This window comes from Panthera pardus, unplaced genomic scaffold, assembly GCF_024362965.1.
Source record: "Panthera pardus isolate Hobbes unplaced genomic scaffold, ASM2436296v1 HiC_scaffold_2, whole genome shotgun sequence".
In the NCBI taxonomy this organism is placed as follows: domain Eukaryota; kingdom Metazoa; phylum Chordata; class Mammalia; order Carnivora; family Felidae; genus Panthera; species Panthera pardus.
The window spans coordinates 73828570-73837142 of record NW_026526765.1 but is presented as its reverse complement, the minus strand read 5'-3'; positions in this window follow the sequence as shown (position 1 = coordinate 73837142).

Here is an 8573-nt window from a genome sequence, read left to right as displayed (position 1 = left end):
GCTCTAATGAAAGGTAACATTTTGCTTTCAAAATGAAGCTAGTTTGCTTTTATTGAAATCTCACATTCAATTAAAGGAAACTGAAATATCCAAATAACCAGTATTGAACCACAGCAACTCTCAGAAAGGATCGCACAAATACACTTTCAGGAATATTTTAATTAATAAGTGAATTCACTTGGGTGACTTTGTCTCTGTGTCAAATATTTAGGTGAGAAAATACAGCTGCTTATATCCTGACAATTACTGTGGCCAGGGAAATGTTACCGCATTCTTCAATTTATGGTCCTGAAGAGCATCCAGAAGGTAATATGAATAATCAGTAGATGGTATTAAAGGAGTAACTGCTAATGGACTTTCTGTTGAGGGAAAAATTATACAGTGCTAATATCTTTACAATTGAAATATGAAGCAATCTATTTTCTTTTTTTGAGAGGCAAATAGACTTGTATTTTATTTAGGCCATTGTATTTAGGTTCTTTTATATAGCAACCTTAGTTTATACCCTAATATGCCATCTTTACGTCTAACTTACAGTCAACCTCTAGCGAGACTCGGACCTATAATTCATCTTAACCAGAAGGAATCTGTTTTCATATCACTGCTTCCAATGATTGTTAGTTTGGTCTGTAGGTCTTTCTTGTTGAGGAAGTGGCGTTCTCATTACTTAATAGTCTGCATGCAGTGGGAAAAGATGCCCATCTTGAGAAAGAAGTAAAATTATTCCTCCAAAATACTAATTCATTTTCTTTATTTGAAAACCACTTGTTAAGCATTTATTTTGCCAACAAATATTCTAGGCTCTCACAATAAGAGTGATTTTGCAAATTTCTTTCCCTATGGAGAAATATTGCTTATGCAATTTGATGCACTACTATATATCTGAGTATTTTATTTCTCTGCTAGAACTTTTGGGATGAGCAGCAAGGGAAGGCAGCTCCAACTTGTTTATAGTATGGACCATGATTATTAACTTACTGTTTGTGAACCTAGGATTTCGAGGTTCACTCTAGGATTTCATCTCAAGACCAAAGAAATAGAAACCAACAGTGTTGCTACAGAAAAATCAATAAACAAAGAAATACTCTTTTCTCCTAAAGTCAGGTGAAGGTCATTCTGACAATTTTTGAGACAGCAACACATTAATTAGTACAATCCACTTGTGGTTTTGAATATGAGATAACATGTTCAGCAACAAGAAACCTTGTTAGCAATTTTCTCAAACCATCACATTCAGGGTATCCTTAGTAGTCATTACCATCCTTTTGGACTAGCATTTTTTTCTGGAAGGTGATAAGGTATAACTATGACAGTTCTGATAGGGTTGTGCTCTCAGATTCTTTAAACACTGCTGGAGTAAATGTAAATCCTTTGTCAAAACCAATACTTGTCAGCTACCCATGTGTTGCAAATAACTGCAACAGAGCTATTATTTTAGAGTCTGAAGTGTGAATTGGATTTAGAAGCACTTCCCATTATGTTGAGGTAAAATCCATTATAGTCAAGATATACTTTCATTGCATTGGTCCAGTTCTATCAAAATGGAATCTTAAGCAATACTTTTTGGTCATTTTTTACCAAAAAAAAAAAAAAGTAGGAGAATTTGTTTGGTGATTATACCCATGCTGAAAATACGTAATTTTTTAAAGGAAATTTGAATTTGAATATGAGCTAAATCCTCTCTCTAGATATTTCTTCTTCATGCCCTATGCTAATTGAGAACCTGTTTCACAACATTTGTACTCTGGGACTCAGTCTAATGAAGAAGTTGCCTTCTGGAACATTGCCAATTAGTGTTTCATAGGACAGAGATATTTCAAACCAACATCTGGCATTGAAAAATATTCTGCTTGGAACTGATACACACCAAGTCTGATAGCAAGATTGATTTCAGTAGGGTGGGGATATATAACCTTCCCACAGTGAGGAGTACCATGGAAAAAGAAATTAGAATATTTGATACATAATATTTACATCTACCTTGGTGGTAAACTGTTGGAAATTAAATGACATAATGTCTGTCATGTGATATTTTATAGTCAGTCTTTTTCTAACAGTCATGAGCAAGAGAAGTTTATATTTATTTTGAAGTGATAATGCTGGTATAAAAGACTTATGACTTTGTCATAAGTAGCACATGCCATCTTAGCAAATCCACTGAGTATTGCTAAAAGAGTACATTGTGAAATACTATATAACAGTTATCTTTGTAAAGGTGGAAAAAAGTACTCTATAAATGTATTAGTATCAGGAAGGTTTGAAAATCTTATTTTGACATTGAAAAACCTAAATTATACCTCATTATGATATACCCACAGTGAGCCAAATCCCAGGAGCATTGATGTGACAGCTAAACTTGTGGCACTAAGTGATACACTCCCCCATTTTTTTTTCACTCAAAAACTCCTGTATCCTATAAGAATCTATCTGAAGTCATTCTGATGGTCAGTCATCTATATGTTCTATGAATATGACTCTGAAATTTACATATTTGAAAGCCTTAGGGTTAATATAAAAAGGAATAAATAAAAAAACCTAAACTGAAGTTAATTTTCTATAGAAATAACTTTAATAAGTGATATAATAATCCATAATTAGCCCAATATTTTCCTTCCAGTGAGGAAAGAAAAAAATCACACTTTCTGAGCAAGCATAGTTCTTTTGGTAAATGAATGGCAGTTTTGTGCACCATTCCTCCTTCCATATTAAAATACCCCAGTGCCATGACACATATCTTGGACAACAGGGTGTATACTATTAAGTTTCAGTTTTTCTAACTCTCTGAGCTAGACAACTCTGTTCAGTTTAAAAGCTATATGAGTACTGGAAGCCTGATGATTTAAACACCTATGACAGTTTAGTTAAAGATAATTTATTGATGAACGTGACAAGGCAGCTTGTATGAGATTTTGCTCCAGAAGCAAGTTTTGGGTATAGGTTTGCTCAAGTGCTTATTTCACATTATATTTCCATTCTCTGTGATGACTTGGCCTCATCCAAGCTTCTGGCTTTTTCTCCTATACCTTGCACCCCCATCAAAAGTTACTTTCAAGGGTCCCTGGGTGGCTCAGTCAGTTAAGCATCTGACTTAGGCTCAGATCATGACCTCATGGTCCATGGGTTCAAGCCCTAATTCAGGCTCTGTTCTGACAGTGCAGAGCCTGGAGCCTGCTTCATATTCTGTGTCTCCCTCTCTGTGTGCCCCTCCCCTTCTTGTGCTCTATCTCTTTCTCTCTCAAAAATAAATAAACATTTTTTAAAAAGTTACTTTCCAGCAATACTTGCTATTCTTTTTACTTTCCAAGTCATAACCCAGCTTCACATGTCCACATATTGCAAATGTTGGCCCTTAACTTTAGCAGTGTCCCACCCCACATTTCATCTAATACAGCTTCTGAAAACACAGCATAAATTTTCATATTTTCTATGGAGGCCATGATAATATACCAGATAGAGCTCTTGCCAAAGGCAGCATTGATGAGTGGCCCTGCTATTTCTACCACAATGCTTATTATAAGGCCATGCTTCTCATGGGCCACTCCTGGCATGAGTACAATGGTTGGTTGATTCCTGCAAAATCTAGGACTCCTCTGACACTTGGCTTTATTTATTTATTTTTTTTTAAATTTTGTTTAATGTTTATTTATTTTTGAGAGAGAGAGACAGAGAGAGGCAGAGCTGGGGAGGAACAGAGAGAGAAGGAGACACAGAATCCAAAACAGGCTCCATCTCTGAGCTGTCAGCACAGGGCCTGACGCGGGGCTCAAATTCACAAACCATGAGATCATGACCTGAGCCGAAGCCGGACACTCAACCGACTGAGCCACCCAGGTGCCCCTGACACTTGGCTTTAGTTCATGGATTTTCTGTTGCTGTGACCAGATCTTCCTTAGAGGTAGGCTACAGTCTGAAACTTTTCCTACCCAGTGCTACTTCTTTCCTACTCTCCTTCCCAGAAGTCAGACCTTCATCATGCTTTCTCTGACTCCTTCCCCTTTCTTCCTTACATGTGTTTCCCCAATAAACGTCTTGCACAAATAATCCTGTCTTAACATCTTTTCTCTGAGGATCTAACTAACACAGATTTTACTGAAAGTGGCCCAAAACACACACACACACACACACACACACACACACACACACACACACTCACACACACGGCAAGATTGGTATTGAAGACAGAATTAGTCATTACCTCACAAGTGAAAAAGATGCTGTCCTAAGTGGTAGGTAAGGTATAGAGACTCTCTGGTACAAGACAGTAAGCTAATTGATAATGATTTCACCACCAGAACTATGTCCCTGTGGAAGGAAATGCCTTTTTAAGTGAAATGATTCAGGCATTTAAAAAAATATGAATATAAGGGGATGCATCAAAAAAGGCAGTAGGCTTCTACATTATATTGATGCCCTCCAAAGGGATAATGAGAAACTGAGGGATGTAAACACATAGTTAATGGCTAAATATGAGCTTGAGATGGTCTCTTTGGTAACTTAAAAGGAGACTTATCTCCCGGAATAGAAGAACAAATACAGCAGCAAACTGAAGATTTGATCATTATAGTTGCAAAACTCCTAAGACATCTGAAAACCCCTTTAAGGTAGATCTGCTGTGCTAAGATCAAAGTCTTTCTCTGGGGCCCTGAAACATGGGTTAGGGACATCTGGAAGGATGTCCATGTAGATAATGACTCTACAGATTGGCAGAGCCCATCCATTCCCAGTAAGATCTAGTTTTTCCTCTCTGCTCTAAGACACTGCACAGTCCTCTTTCCCACAAGGCAACACGTGCTACCCTCAACAGACAATCCCACTCCTTCTGACTGCTAGGCTGATAACTAGAGTTAGATCCCACCATACCCTAAGTAAGGACCTGCTAAGCCTACCAAGGAAAAGAGGTACAGTACACTAATGAACTACAAAAATTAAGAGGATGTATATACAAGAGTGAGGATGTACCACTGTGCTTGGATTTTGAGAGTACTTGATCAGAAGGTTGAAATACAAGACCACAAAAGCAAGAATTCATTGATAACGGGGAGTTTGAACCAAACTTGAGTTTTTAACACCTTGATAAGGACCCCCAGCAATGGGGAGATGCTAGGGTTGCCTTTAGAAATCCAGAAAAACTGTGGCTAAAATATTAAGTAAAATAGAATGCCTGAGTTTCCCTGGAAGAAAGTAGAGAAAGGAATAAAGAAGCTGAGGCAATGGTCATGTTGGAATGGATATGTTATGTGAGGTAAGAAGACCTATCATATAGTTGTGCTTTACAGGAGGACCCAGAGATCGATCACATGGTTCATCAAAGCCATCAGCATGTGCTGCTTAGAGGAGCACAGGACCACTAAGAGGTTTGGTGGCTCTCCTCTATAGAAGAGGGCTGACAGTAGGAAAAGTTATCTCAGAGCTGGGCATTATAATATATATGGGGTGATGTTACTCCAAAATAATAGAATCTAGGTGTCAGTGCTTGAAATCCAGAAGATGGGGGGCATTTATACTACAAAGATTGTCAAGGTCAAATAGACAGCCAACGGAGCTTCACCCAAATGGAGTTGTGGAGATGATTAATAGAGCAATGAGCCCCTAGGACAAAATAGATGCATAGGCAACAAGTGTGCTTGTTGACGTCTGTAACTTTTTCCCCTAAAAAATAAGAATGGAGACACAGGGGTTTGGAGAGTCACCTCAATAAAACTTCAGTGTCCAGACCTGTGCTAATTTTTAGGTATGGAAGATACTGACTAAAGAGGTGGTCAGTTCCCTAGGAGGAAGGACCATGCAACAGGACAGAACATTATAGGCTGTGAGATTCCCCCTCATATCACTGTACATTTAAGAACGGGGAAGTAATACACATTTGAAGACCATTGAATACAGAGTTTGAGTGTGAGGTGATATTGATAACTGAAGACCCAAAGCATTACCCAGGCCCCTCTGTGAGAGTAGAAGCTTACGCATGACAGGAAATAAAGGGAGTGATGATTAAATGTAATGGTTAATGTCTAACTAACTCATGGTGGGACCACTCTGTCCATAGATCTAACCAATGATTGTTTCCTCAGTCTCTAAATGTAAAGTTAGACTTCATTTGGCAGTTAGAGTAATACTCATATTGGGTTCTTGGTTTGTGGATCAAGAACTAGGAAACTTGGGGAAAGCCAAGTTGTAGCTTCTTAAAACCCCATCCTTCTTCCAGGTAACATAGTAAACAATAAATGAAATCTCTTTCTCAGAGGTATGTGAGAGATTCTTACTACCATTAAAAATCTAAAGGTTGTAGAGGTCATTCTTTTTTTCTTTTTTTTAGTCTCCATTTAATTCACTAGTCTGCGTCTGGAGAAACTCAGATTTAGAGAATGAGTATAGACTGCTACAGACTATAGAGCTACAGACATAACAGACATAACAGCTCTGGTTATGGCTGCCTTGCTGGATGAAGCATCATTTTTGGGACAGGTTAATAAGGTATCAAGTACATAGTGTATAGCTGTTGATTTGGAGAATGGGTGCCCTTCCATTCTGATAATAAAAGAAAGTCAAAAACAGTTCACATTCATATAGTATAAAAGTAAGGAGTATTCATTTAAATTTTTACTTCAGGAATACTTGAATGCTCTCTCTCTGTCATAACCTCTGTTATAGTCTGAACCGAACTGCCTGAGAATCCCACGGAATATGACTCTGATTCTTTATATAAATGACATCCTATTGATTGCACAGAGTGAGGAAGAGGATAGTTCATTAGCAGCCTTGGTAAGACATATGTGTTACATATGATGAAAAGTAAACTCTGCAAAGATTTAGGAATTAGCCACTCGATGAAGTTTCCAAGCTCTAGTATTCAGGAGTGTGTCATAAACCACCCCAAAGTAAAGGGAAGGTTGATGCATCATGCATTCTTTACCACGAAGAAGGAAGCACAATACCTGGTAGGCATCTTTGGGATCTGGGGCAACATACTCCATACCTTGGAGTGCTTCCCTGGACTGTACATCAGATGACATGGACAGCTGCCAACTTTTAAGAAGGCCCAAAGGAGGAAGAACCTATTGCTGCAGTTGGTGTCAAGGCCACAATTTTCACCATTAGCTATCACCTTGACAGAAGGTTACAGATCACTCCAGTAACCTTCTCTATTTTCCTCTCAGCAAGTGAGCCCATGGAAACCAAGCACGATGTGCTCCCTAAAGCTGAATTCAGAAATAGATATTTGCAGTACAAGTGGACTGTGGCAGGCATAAAAATATTCTATTAAGATACCTGCTATTCTATTAAGATACCGTAAGTGATGGACAGCTGAAGCTACTGTGCTCTGAATCCATCACCACATTCATGCACAGGCCATGCTTTTCACTGGTTACTCCCAGCCAACAAATGAACACAAGACAATACTAAGACCAATTTCTGCAAAATTCAGGACTCCTCTGACAGATGATGTTGGTTTAAGGACTCCCCATCAACCTGTCCAAAACTTTCTTAAGGAATTGCTGCAATCTGAGATCCTTCCTATCTAACTTTTTCATTCCCTTTCACTATCGCAGTGGTCATAATCTGCTATGTTCTGACAGGTCTTCCTGCCTTTGCCAGCTTCCTCCTTTTTTCCGCTCATAAGCATTTCCTCCAATAAATCTCTTGTACTTCTGTTTTCATTTTGGCATCTGTATCTTTGAGGACCTGAACTAATATTTCTTCCAATAAGCATGAAACTGAGATGTTATCCAAAATTAACTCTCTAGTAGTCATAGTCTTTCTGGACTAGTACTTTAATAAATACACTTTTAAATTATATCAAATGAACTTTTTTCAAGTGAACTTATTTTATTAGACTTTATAACTTGTTTTCTTTGTTTGTTTGTTTGTTTGTTTGTTTGTTTTTAGTTTAAGTAGAGTTGACACCCAATGTTACATTAGTTTAAGGTATTCAACATAATGATTCAGCATCTCTATATGTTATCTATGCTTATCACAAGTGTAGTCACCATCTTTCACCACACAATGCTATTACAATACCACTGACTATATTCCCTGTGCTTTACCTTTTATTCCCTTGACATATTCTTTCCATAAATAGAAGTCTGTACTTTTTCTTTACACATTCACTTGGTAAAACTTGATGGGTATGATTTCCTGAGGAGCCAGCTTCAAAGTTCCTCTCTGATGACAAACCAGTCTTTTTCCATCCCTACACCCATAACCTTGATTGTGATTATCTATTCCTCCAACTCACTGTATGTATACACATATACACTCTATACTTTTGTATAAGATTGAATATCCCTTAATATTCCCACATGAGGAGGAGGGGATGCGTTGAAAACACAAATCAGCATGCATATTTCACCAAAGTTCCCTAGGACCCACCAGCTTCTATGTATAATGCCACCTTAACATTAACATCTCACATCTCAATGAGTTACTGACTTCAGAGTCCTTTCCCCCAGGAATTGCTGTTCTTCCAGCATTACATATGTATGCTATATTTGGCATGGTGCAAACATTGGACAATAATTGGAGAATTAGGGAGAGTCTTTTTTGTTGATGCTGTTTTGTCTTTGTTATTGTTTGTC